The sequence below is a fragment of the Chrysochloris asiatica genome, unplaced genomic scaffold, assembly GCF_000296735.1.
Source record: "Chrysochloris asiatica unplaced genomic scaffold, ChrAsi1.0 scaffold00006, whole genome shotgun sequence".
Classification (NCBI taxonomy): domain Eukaryota; kingdom Metazoa; phylum Chordata; class Mammalia; order Afrosoricida; family Chrysochloridae; genus Chrysochloris; species Chrysochloris asiatica.
In genome coordinates, this window is record NW_006408524.1 from 24,407,444 (window position 1) to 24,421,031 (window position 13,588).

A 13,588-nucleotide genomic window follows, 5' to 3' on the forward strand; every position below is an offset into this window, starting at 1 on the left:
AATTTGCTTGTTGGAAACTGTATGCAGCACATTGTGCTAAAAATATGGAACAGTTAACACTTTCAGCCATTTACTGAAAATAAACATGAAGAAATTAAGTAACAAGTTAAAATACAGTAACGCACAACTCAATTTTAAGATTTCAGCATGGAGCAATAAAGCAGATAACTGAATAATTTAAGGAGTTGAAAATGGGCCCTCTTCGTAATTGCTTGGCAATCTACTTAGGAAAATAAATTTCTGCCACAGCTGAACAATTTCATTCCAATCTCACCTTGATGGAAAGTCTTCATTATCTGTGCTTGTCTGAGGATTTATGATGTTTCTTCTATTCCTTTCCTCCTGAACTGTCCCGTTTTTCTCTATTTTCTCTTTTCTTTATCATGCCTGGACTCCTTTTTGCCACTAGAGGAGATTTTATCCATCTTTTCAGATTTAAATGCATTACCCTTTTTCTTTGCCTCAAGATTTTGACTTATTTTTTTCCTTGTCTTTCTCATTTGGATAAGGAGACTCACAAGGACTTTCACTTTTGTGTTTTGAAACTCCCATTGTTCCATTTTCCTCTTTATGCCTCTTGGTTAAGTCCAGTGGCACTTTACGGTCATTGTTTGAATGATCACTTTTCCGTTCTTTCCTGTCCTTTTCATCTTTTTTCTCTATCTCTCAGGATCTTTCCCGTGACTTGTCCAAATCTTTCTTGTCCATTTCTCTCTCCTTACTCTTGGACAGTGGTGGAGGAGTATGATTAGTGTAGAGCTTTGCTGAAGGTTCCTTGAGTTCGATGAGACTGTTCTTTACTGTTGAGGAATGCGATGGAGAAGGGTGAGAATCAATTTTGCAACATTTTTGTTCCCTTTCAGGTTCTGCAATATCAGATTGGGGAACAGGGGACTTCAATGACCCACAAACTGGCGGTTTTTCTCCTCCTTTAGCATTTTCCTTGGATTTCACTTCCTTTATTATATCTCTTTCTCTGGATGGCTCCTTCTCCCTTTCTTTTTCTTGAGTTGATTTTGATTCTACATTGGGAACAGTGGTCTTAAATTTTTCATCTTTAGCTTTTTCTTCCTTCTTGAACTTTTCTTTTTCTTTGTCAGATTTTGGTGTTCTTTCCTTGGTCTCTCTTGCTTTTTCATCTTTATTCACCCGCTCTTCCTTTGGTTTTTCTTTGCCATCTTTACCAAGTACCCTGGCCTCTGGAGTAGCAGCTGGAGTCTTTTCTTTTTCCTCTTTTTCTTTCCCTTTTTCTTTGTCATTTTCTTTAACAGTTTTGCTGCTGTTAGAGCCACTGTTTCCATTGCTTGAATTCCCTTTCGGTGTGGCACTAAAGCTTTGTTGACAGCTTTCACACTACACTGAGAGTACTGCTTTCATCCGATTCGGATGCACTTCCTATCAACGATGAAGAAGGCCCACCACCAGGTCCATTTTGTACACTGGCAGCTGCATTCCTCGGGGGCATGTCTTTGTGATGAAACTCATTTTCGGGTATCGTGTATGACTTTCTACTTTTCAACTGCCCAGAGTAGCCCATAGCCAATGCATAATCAGGCCTCTTCTCTTTTTCTTCTTGGTAGATTTTATGCACTCTTCTTTCCAAAGCTTGACCCAGGTTCAAAACTTTTGGGTACCAACACAGTATTTTTGTTAGCACAATTAAGATATTCCTGATGTGAGTATATTCGCCTGTTTCAAGGCAATGTACTGATGCCTTAGTTAGTTTATAATGCCATTTATGTACAACATGTAGAAAATTTTCGTAGTCTAATTGATCAGCTTTGTTTCCACCATCAAATCTGGTTGCCCGTAATATGGTAAGGAACCCTGGATAGTTTCTGCATTCCTTTTCATATGTGCCTCTATCATTGTGTGTTGGGGACCTGCCTCGACAGTGAAGTTTGGTTCACGAAGTAGGGAGATCTGGTGGTGAAAGAAATAGAGAAAGAATATACACAAAGACGCAATGAGAGAAAAAAAGAGAAACTCTGAAACCAGAGTGGATGCAAAACTGGCAGACAGACCCTGCATGGCAAGCAGCATGGCTCTGCTAGCAGTAATGCATGCAGGATTCAATCTGCTTTCTTCTTTTATTTTTCAGGGAGGGATTTTACACAAAGGAAGAAGGTGATTATTAAGACAGGGTACAGAAATGAAATGTGATTAATCGTTCAAAACAGGACACAATGATTTACAGGAACAAATTCTAAAATATACATTGCAAATTGTCTTAATAATCTAACATTCTTAATTTTCCAAAAATTCAAGCAAACTGTTATGAATTACTTTTTAGGCTTACTGAAGGATTTCAAGTCAAGGCTTGAATTTTTCCTTCAGTTCTTTCAGCTTAAGAAATGCTGAGCATGTTTTTCCCTTTTGATTTTCTAACTCCAGGTTTCTGCACATTTCACTATAATACTTGACTTTGTCCTCTCCAGCTGCCCTTTGAAATTTTCTATTCAGCTCTTTGACCTTCTCATTTCTTCCATTCACTTTAGCATCTCTACTCTGGACAGCAAGTTTCAGAGTCTCTTCCAACATCCATTTTTGTCTTTAATTTTTGTTTTCTTAATGACTTTTTGCTTTCTACCTGTATAATGTTCTTGATGTTGTCCCACAACTCTTTTGGCCTTTGGTCATTAGTGTCTACTGCATCAAATCTGTTCTTGAGGTCTCTAAATTCATGTGGGTTATGCTGAAGGTCATATTTTGACTATCTTGGACTTGTTTTAATTTTCTTACGCTTGCATACGAGCAACTGATGATCTGTTCCACAGTGTGTACCTGGTCTCGTTTTGGCTGGTAAAATGAAGCTTTTACATTGTCTCTTTCCACAGATGTAATTAATTTGATTTCTGTGTATTCCATCTGGTGAGGTCCATGTGAACAGTCATCTTTTATGTTGTTTCAAAAAGGTATTTGGAATGAATAAGTCATTGTTCTTGAAAAATTCTAGCATATGATTTCCAGCATCATTTTTATCACCAAGGCCATATTTTCCAACTACTAATCTTTCCTCTTTGTTTCCAACTTTTGCATTCCAATCACCAGTAATTACCAATACATTTAGATTGCATGTTTGATGAATTTCAGATTGAAGGTGTTGGTAGAATTCTTCGATTTCATCATCACTGGCTGTAGTAGTTGGTGTGTAAATTTGAGTAATAGTGGTATTAACTGGTGTTCTTTGTAGATTTATGGATGTTCTCCTATTACAGACAGCACTGTTCTTCAAGATCCTGAAATATTCTTTTTAATGATCAGTGAGATGCCACTTTTCTTCAGTTTGTCATTCCTGGAATAGTAAACCATGATTGTCAGATTAAAATTGGCCAAATACCAGTCCATTTCAGCTCAATTGTTGTTAAGTGTCATTGAGTCGGCTCCTATTCATTGTTGTTGTTAAGTGTCATCATGTCGGTTCCAACTCATAGTGACCTTGTATAGGGTTTCCAAGGAGCAGTTGGTGAATTTTAACTGCCAACCTTGTGGTTCAAATTGACCTTGTAGTCCAGGGCTTTATCACACAGTGCTATATACCAGGACTCCTATGCAGAGTAACCCTGTATAGGGTTCCTGAGACTTTAAATCATGACAGAGGCAGAAAGCCTCATCTTTCTCCTATGGAGCAGCTGGTGGGCTCGAACAGTGGACCTTGTGGTTTGTAGTTCAAAGCTTATCAAATGGACCCACCAAGCTACTGCCTAGTATATTGATCTTTATGTATTCCATTTCATTTCTGACAACTTCCAGTTTTCCTAGACTCATAGTTTGTACATTCCAGGTTCCAATTAACAATGGATATTTGCAGCTATTACGGTTCATTTTGAATTGTGCCCCATCAGGAAATGAGGGTCCTGAAATCTTTACAGCATTAGTGTCATAATGGTCAACTCTACTTTGAGGAAACAACTCTTCCCCAGTCGTATTTTGAGTGCCTGCCTATCTAAGGGGCTCATCCTACAGCACTGCATCTGACAATATTCAGGTGCTATTCACAATGTTTTCATATTCTGGCACTATATATGTTCCAATGCTATTCATAAGGTTTTCTATATAAACATTCGGAAGTATTCTGTTTCTCCTTCCTAGTTTGTCTTAGTCTGGAAGCTCAGCTGAAACCTGGCCATGGGTGATCCTGCTGGTATTTAAAATATCAATGGTGTAGCCTTCAGAATAAGAAGCCTTGGTACTGCAGTGGATTATGAGCTGGGCTGTTAACTGCAAGGTCAGTAGTTTAAATCTACCTATCACTATGTGGGAGAAAAATGAGGCTTTCTGTTCCCATAAAGAGTTACAGCCTAGGAAACCCTATACAGGGTCACTATGAGTCAGAACTGACTTGGGGCACACCACCAACAACAACTTCTAGCATCACAGCAAGAAGCAAACCACCACAGTAGGAGAAACTGACAGAAGAGTAGGGGAACTAATGGATGACAGGGTCTAAAAGATAAGAGTCAACCAGTCCAAGCAGCCAACTTGTTTGGGATTGTTTTCATTGATGGAATTTCCAGTACAGAAAGAAGCTGTGTGTGAAAGAGGAATACTAGGTTTTAGAGGAGACATAGTCTGAGTTTTGGATGACTGGGGGCAAACTGAGGGTTGGAAGGTGAAGAGGTATTGAGGCAGCTGTACCACCTGTGTTTCAATAGTGCCATCATGTGGCTGTGACACCAGTATCAGTCTAGCCTTAGCCCCATGTGACCTCTTGGATGACGAGGCCAAATTTTATCAGGGCTTGACCACTAGTCCAGAGCTGTATGAATGTCTTATGGTGGAACTCAGGGGTGATTATGGGAAGGAGATTACAGAGAAGAAAGACAATCTCATGATATTCAGAGAAGTATTATTATACCAAGAACAGATGGGTCCTCATTTTTCTCCCCAGGCTGTGAAATTGGAATTTAGAAGCAGTGGTATGCTGGAGTTGACATATACTAGTTTGTGAGGCTGATTTTCGAATTTTCAGGAATTTTGCAAGCTGGTAGTTAAAAAAAGACATCATGAAAAATTAAATGCATATATCTCATTTCATGACAATAGATTTATTGAAAAAGAGTTAGCAGATTACGATGCAGCTCCATTTTTCAAATCATAGTTGAATGACAATCATCTGTTAGCTACAGATTAAAAAGTTTAGCAAAACTCATCAAAGGCATTCTGTGAGAATCAATTGTTGTTAAGTGCTGTTGTGTCAGTTCTGACTTATAGCGACCCTGTATAGGTGTTGCGGACCATGTAAGACTGGTCAGAGGTTCAAGGTCCTATAGGCCCGAGTGTAACAAATGAGGCCACTGGCAGTTAATGGCAAATTGCTTTCATCTTAATATTCAGTTATATATATTAAATTAATACACGGAGCCTTTGATAATCCACAGATAGATGTGATATTTTCCTAAAGCCTAAGACTAAAAGTTCCAAGGTCAAGCCTTTCTCCAAAAGGATTAACTAAAAATATCTTAGCTACTTCTCGGTTCTTTGTTCTATAGACAAAGAACCCATCCTCCCTAATCCTTTTCCAGTTGCAGCCCATTCACCTGGGCATCTCGAGTCCTCCTGAAAACCTGACTCAGGAAGCCGAAACAGCGGGACTCCGCCCAAGCTTTTGTCCTTATCTCTCACCTTCCCCCACCTAAGCTCAGGGGCTATAGATATGTTAATTGGACCTGAGAAACCAAGTTGCTGGCCTGGGATTCGAACCAGCGAAGTACGATGTAAAGTTACCTGAATGTCTGGAAAAGTACTGATGTTAGCTGTACCTTGCCTAAGTCCCTCCCAGCTTGGTGTGAAGCTCCTCCCCTAAATAAAACAGAGGCCCGGGCCTCCCCAGGTGTGCATTACTGGTTGGAAGGCATGCAGTAAAGATTGTAGTGCATTACTGGTTGGAAGGCATGCAGTAAAGATTGCAGTGCATTACAAGATGAAGGGCACGCAGTAAAGATGGCAGGGCAGTGAGTTGCTGCCTGCAGAGGCCACGATGCCTGTACTCCCAAGCCTGCCCACCAGTGATGTATCCACCCTAGCTTTGGGGTGCCTCATTGTCTCTCTCTTTGTCTCTTTCTGTGTATTCTTGATATATTGTTACCGCCATTAGGTATCTCCTCCTCGTGAACCGAACCACTATGTCAAGGCAGGTCCCCAACATATAGGGTTTTGGAGGAATGGCTGGTGGATTTGAACTGCCAACTTTGTGGTTCAAACTGACCTTATTTGAGGGCTTATCCTACAGCGCTACACCAGGACTATATATATATATATATATATATATAATATATACACACATGTATAATATGTATACACACATGAGTATAGTATGTACACACACATAATACACATATGCAGTACACACTCAAGGAACTCTGATGGCACAGTGGATAAATACTTGGCTGTTAACTGAAAGGTCAGTGATTCAAATCTACCAGCTGCTATTCTATGGGAGAAAGATATGGCATTCTGCATCTGTAACACTGTTGTCGTTAAGTGCCATCAAGTGGGTTTTGACTCATAGTGATCCTGTATAGGGTTTCAGAGGAGTGACTGGTGGAGTTGAACCATCAACCTGTGGTTCAAAGCAACCTTTCAATCTAGTGCATTATCCTGCAGCGCCACACCAGAACTCCTTGGAAACCTGATGGGGCAGTTCTACTCTTCCCTTCTAAGTTACTATGATTCTGAATTGACTCGATGTTATTAGATAATGGGGTACACATACACACACAGTCTCTTCCTGCCAAGCCAATTGTTAAATACTTACCGGCATACCACTGCTTATAGGTGATATGCTTATATGAATTCCTAAGATAACAAAATATGCATACTATGATTTCGTTCTCACCACTTATTCAGAATGGAATGACTCCATCCTGAAGAATACTACAAAAAGGTCTAAGTGATTTTAGTGCTTAATTGGAATTCTCATTCAGTTAGTTCCTTCAATGCTTTGATGATGTAAAAAGGCCATGCTTACTGGCTGGCTGGAGTCCTGGTGTGGTGCTGCAGGATAATGTACTGGACTGCAAGAATGGTTTGAACTGTGAGGTTGATAGTTCAAGCTCACCAGGGTTACTATGAGTCGAAACTGACTAGATGGCCCTTAACAACAACAAACATTGGATAGGGACTGGTAGAAGCCCCTTCATTCCCTTCCCAGACATGAAAGATGACCATGTTTGGTAGAGACATGGTCACCCTACACGTCTGGAAACGAACTTACCCTGTTGCTCAGTTTCAGACCAAGAGAGATCTATAAGAGGAACAATAACAGTAGTGAGATACACACACACCTTAGAATAGCCAACCATTTGATATCAAAAGGGCAGCATTTACCCAAGGACAAAGTTCAGAAAGGCTAAGACATCAGGAGGAATGAAAATGGGAAACCCAAAGATGGTTGTTGTTGTTAAGTGCCATCAAGTCAATTCTGACCCATAGCGACCCTATATAGGGTTTCCAAGGAGCGGCTGGTGAGCTTGAACCACCAAACTTGCAGTTCAAATGACTGCAGTCTGACGCATTAGCCCACAGCGCCACACCAGGTAACTGATGTTATATTGTGGGGATTATAATCAGTGACATAAAACAAGATGCATATGAAATTTTGAATGGAAAATTGATATCCTCTATAAACTTTTACCCAATTCACAATAAAAAGTTTTTTAAAAAATACATGTTTTTATGACAAATTGATAAGTGGACTCCTATGAGGTCTATAAACCAAAACACTGATTGCCCTTAAGTTGCGTCTGAGTCATGGTGACCCTATGAGTCAGAATAGAACTGTGCACCACAGTTTTAAACGCTGGTTTTTTCCCCCCAGAATTAGGTCACCAGGCCTTTCTTTTGAGGTGCCTCTGAGTGGACTCAAATTGCCAATCTTTTAGCAGCTGAGGCTAAGTATTTAATGTTTCTGGAACATTTATTCCCACTTCAATAGTTCAACTTTATATAATTGCATAAAAGTTTAGAGCTCCCCATGAGCTACTTTTTCATGACAAAGTAGGAAGGTAGATTCTTATACGTGATGAAAACCAACACAATTCTTTTGAAAACTTAAAAAAAGAAGAACTAGGGAGAGTCTCTGCTTTAGAATGACAAACTGAAGACATATGTTTGATCTGGAAGCTATTAAAATGATAGTATAGGAAAAAATCAAAAAGAAAATAAAGACACAAGACTAAAGAGCTTTAGAATGAGAATTATCAACAGATGAGAGCTTTTCCGACTTTATTGAAGTCAGAAAAGAGATGGAAGCCTGTGGGTGGATGAGACAGCGTGAAGGAAACCACACTTTACAATCAGGGATGTGGCGGAGGCAGCTGGAGTGAATCTCTCCAGCAGAACCTGGGCTTGGAATCTGTACCCACTCAAACTGTCAAGTAACCATGAGAACAAGATGAAGATATTGAAGAAATCAAGAAGCTATTTTTCCTTAGGAATTTAGTTGAGAATGTACTAAGAAAAACAGGGGGAGGAAAATTAGAAAGAAAATGAGTTGAAATAAAGAAAATAGTGAACCTAACCAGGGGCTCATAAAAAGAAATTCTGAAGGACTGCTACAATAACAGGTCTAGAAATCAGCCTTTCAAAATTAGAATCAGAATTCAGTGGGTACCAAAAAGTATGTCTTATTTTATTATCTTATAAGAAATGAATTGCTTATTACAGATAGACTGAAGAAGGTGCTAGAAGAGATTTTGATACAGTGAAGAAGGCTATTTTTTTTGCCCTTAGAAAAAAAATACAGGCAATTATAAACTCCAGAGAAAAAAACTAAAAATTAAAATAAAGTTGTGGTCCAAATATGAATATATCAGAAATGCAGTATGATTTTTGAACAATTGGTCGAATACACCTAAAAGCAATCTGTTTGGGTTTGACATCAGAAACATTCTCCTTCATGTATTCCATGATACCTACACTGAATCTATGTTGCTGTTGTGAAGTGCCATGGAGTTGGTTCTGACTCTTAGTGACCCTGTAGGGCTTCCAAGAGCAACTGGTGGGTTTGAACTGCTGACCTTGTGGTTCACAGTCCACTGCTGATCCTAGAGTGCGACACATTGGATCTATAGCAAAAAAAAAAAAAAAAAGAATTTAATAAAGCTAGCATCTTGACTCTGCAGTGAATAAATCTTTTATACTCTAAATAATAGATAGGTTAATGATTGTTATTAAACTTTGAAAATCAATTTACAGACACAACACAGAAAACTCAATTATGGCCACAGAAGAGAATATCAAAGAAAGGTAAGCTGTTCTAAATTGGGAATTAAACTTGAGGAAGAAAAGTGAAGAGAAAGACAGGGATACGAACGGCCTCATTTTCCTTAATGGAGAGTCAGATGATACTGTCTTAGAGTAAGGAAACAATAAATATAGACTTCAATAGAGATGAGTGGTTTCCACACTGGTATCCTTCACACTGCTACCTTCACATCCGCTTTTCTCAATGTCTGGAGAAACAGGGCATTTCTTCTTGTGATTCTCTGGTGAGAATAAGGAAAACTCTTTCTCACAAGGCTCTGAAATTCTCTTCATCTATCTAACAGGCCCAAACAGGTTCAACACCAGGGCATTCCTGTGGTCAGTGGAATGCCTTGTGCTGATCAGCTTAGACTTGGATTCGTGCGCTGATCGCTAGGGCAAGGCTGAGAAATTGCCCTTAATTCCAAATAACTTGCCTCGGGAACTACAGCTCAGTTTTCACTAAAACACTTGAGAATGGTCCTTTCCTTAATTAAGATACTATTAGGAAGGTGGTGGTACTGTGCCGAGATGTTGGTCCCGACTCCTGGTGACCCTGTACAGGGTTTCCGAGCAGAAAACCATTGGTTCACCATGGAACCACTGGTGCTTTCAAACTGTTGACTGTGAGACTAGCAGGCTGACTCACTACGCTAGGGGAAGAGAGGAAAATGGTACCTTGAAGGCAACCAACAATGGCCACTACTCCCCACCCCACAATCATCCTGAATGCTATTACAAAAGCCTTTCCACAGCTGCCTTCAGAAAAATCATTGGAGTTCATAAAACTATTTTCAAAACAGACTAATTCCTCTTTATAGGCAACAAACAGGAAAACCTGACAATGGTGAGCATGCTATGTCCTTTGAAAAAGTATAATTTATAGGAGGACAACCTGTTTGATATAGAAAAGATCATGTATTAGATTATCCTATTACATAGAATACAATCATGGGGGTATAGAACTATATCTTTCAAGAATGCCAGTTTTGAAAGAGTATAAAATAATGATTATCATAATGATTGTACAATCATTATAAAATCTCAAGTGGGATTCATTAGGTTTCACTTTCCTTCACTAATGATTGAGTACAAAGAAATAATGTAAAGGCTTCAGAGAGAAGGCCTGAGAAAGCCCACAGAATCCTGTCTTGCTAACAACAGCATTAAGCTAAAATTGCCATGAACATTCTGTCTTCCCCAGAGTTAGCTCAGTTTAGAATACATGATAGTGTTTTACGAAGCCCTGGTGGCTCAATACATCTAAAGCTCTCAGTTACAAACTGAAAGGTCAGCAGTTTGAACCCACCAGTTGCTTTGTGGGAGAACGATGTGGTAGTCTGTTAATAGCAAAGATTACAACCTTGGAAACTCTATGGGGCAGTTTGACTGAATTTAAATAGATCTGTCTACAAGGTTGCTATGAGTCAAAATCCACTCAATGACAATAGGTTTGGTGGGTAAGTATTGTACAAGAGAAGGTACAGCAATTCTAGATAGTCTAGCTTGTTTTTTCATAGTTATTGCCCAGCAAAGATGATATGCCTAAAGGATCGCATAATACAAGTAGAATTGGAAATTTCATAGGCACCATCTATAAAACAATGATTGTTGGTCTTATATCCAAGTTTAGGGTCCAGTAGATCTCAGTAGACTTTAAGGTTTTCCTGGGCTGCATGGAGTTCTTCTAGGAGTTTTGCTGGAATGGTGATAGAAGTGAGTAATGGAGAATTATTTGCATGGAACCACATCTTTTGCTCTTAGAGTGGTTGGTGGGTGCGAACTGTTGACCCTGTAGTTGGTAGCCCAATGAGTAACCAACCCACTATGCCATCAGGGCTCCTTCATAATCATTGAAGGTATTTTAAGTGCTGGTTGGAGTTGCAGATAAATTACACAGTGTGAAGGTTGGGAGCCATCTCAGGAAGCTTGGAAATATTCTAGTATTTGATTCATGTATTTTGGCCATGAGTTTAAGGGTGATGTACTCTGTGGAGACTGTGGGAGAAAAACCTGTTTGGTGGGTTGTACTATTCCATCACATCTTGCAGGTGCAAGGTAGAATGACTAGTGCTAAGTGTGGTCACTATCTTTATAAATAGCCCCAACACCCAAGGTATGGACCCAGAGAAAAAGGAAGGTTTATGATTAAACCATGTAACATTGTCTTCTAGCAGACTTAGGAGGCAGGGAAATCACCCACTTATCATTTGGCCGAAGGTACCTTTGACATTTGTCTGATTAATGAAAAAAAGTTACTTGGATGTTGGATATGGGCCCATTAGCAACCTTAATGAGTCCAATTAATTCTCTTGAAAAGGCCCCAGTTGTCATCTCAGTTTGCACCCTGGCACAGCAGAAGGATTGGGATCCAGGCCTTGTCTGATGGGAAAAGTAATTGGCTGTAGTTGTTTTCCTTACCCCAGTCCATGCTGCTGCCGATCAGGATACTTCCAGAGCTCTGCTAACCACGCCAAGCAGAGCAGTCTTTTGGTGGCACTGGATGAAGTTTGACAATCATTTTGAAATTGCCTGACTACAAAGGGTTTTGTTGTTGTTAAGTGTCGTTGAGTCAGTTCCGACTCATAGTGACCCTGTATAGGGGATTGTTGTTGTTGTGAGGTGCCGTCTAATCAGTACCAACTCATAGTGACCTTATGCACAACAGAACAAAATGCTGCCCAGTTCTGTGCCAATCTCACAACAGTTACTATGCTTGAATCTATTGCTTCTGCAACTGTGCCAATCCATAACTTTAAGGGTCTTCCTTCTCCAGGGACTGGTCCCTCCTGATAATATGTTCGAAGTAGGAGAGATGAAGTCTCACTATCCTGGCTTCTAAAGAGCAGTTTCTGGCTGTATTTCTTCCAACACAGATCTGTTGGTTCTAGCATTCCATGGCACTTTTAATATTCTCTTCAAACACCATAACTCAAATGCATCAATTCTTCTACAGTCTTCCTTATTATTGTCCAACTTTCACATGCATATGAGGCTATTGAAAATACCATGGCTTGAGTCAGGTGCACCTTAGTTCTCAAGCTGACATCTTTGCTCTTGAACACTTTAAAGAGGTCTTGTGCAGCACATTTGCCTAATGCAATATGTCATTTGATTTCTTGACTTTTGCTTCCATGAGTGTTGATGGTTGATCTGAGCAAAATAAAGTCTTTAACAGCTTTAATAATTTTCTCCATTTATCTTAATGCTATTTATTAGTCCAGTTGTGAGGATTTTTGTTTTCCTTACATTGAGATGTGATCCACATGGAAGGCTGTGGTCTTTGATCTTCATCAGTAAGTAGTTTAAGTCCTCTTCACTTTCAGTAAGCAAAGTTATATCCTCTGCATATCTCAGGTTGTTAATGAGTCTTCCTCCAATCCTGATGCCACATTCTTCTTCATATGGTCCAGTTTCTTAGATTATTTGATCAGCATACAGATTGAATAAGTATGGTGGAAGAATACAATCTTTCCTGATTTTAAACCCTTCAGTATCACCTTGTTCTGTTTAAACAACTGCCTCTTGATATATGTACAGGTTCCTCAGGAGTACAATTAAGTGTTCCAGAATACTCATTTTCCACATTGTTATCCATAGCTTGTCATGATCCACACAATCAAAAGATTTTGCGTAGTTAATAAAGCACAAGTAAACATCTTTCTGGTGTTACCTGCTTTCAGCCAAGATCCATCCGATGCCAGCAATGATATCCCTTGTTCCACATTCCTGTCTGAATCCAGCCTGAATTTCTGTATTGCTGCAGCCATTTTTAAATGATCTTTAGTAAAATTTTGCTTGCATGGGATATTAATTATATTGACCAATGATTTCTGCATTCCATTGGATCACCTCTCTTTGGAATGAGCACAAACATGGATCTCTTTCAATCAGTTGGTGAGGTAGCTGTCTTCCAAATTTCTTAGACTTGGGGGATATAGAGTTGCAATGGTTAATGAGATTAAGGTGAAAGTTTGGATGAGAATTGGGAGATTTTAAGAGATCTTATATGAAGTTTTGTATCTCACTTATTTGAGATACTATGTCCAGAATACCAGAAAGATGTTTACCTGTGCTTTATTGACTATGCAAAGGTTTTTGATTTTGTGGATCATGACAAGCTATGGACAACATTGTGAAATACGAATATTCCAGAACATTTAATTGTGCTCATGAGAAATCTGTACATGGACCACTGAATGGTTTAAAATTAAGAAAAGTGTGCAACAGGGTTGTATTCTTTCACCATACATATTCAACCTGTATGCTGAGCAAATAATCCAAGAAGCTGGGTTATATGAAGAAAAATGTGACATCAAGATTGGAGGAAGACTCATTAACA

At 39.3% G+C, this 13,588-nt stretch overlaps 1 pseudogene; it reads right to left on the reverse strand.

Annotated features, from left to right (window-relative positions):
- Window positions 1-292: 292 nt before the first annotated feature.
- Window positions 293-1,537, reverse strand: LOC102834486 (annotated as a pseudogene).
- Between the last annotated feature and the right edge of the window lie 12,051 nt (window positions 1,538-13,588).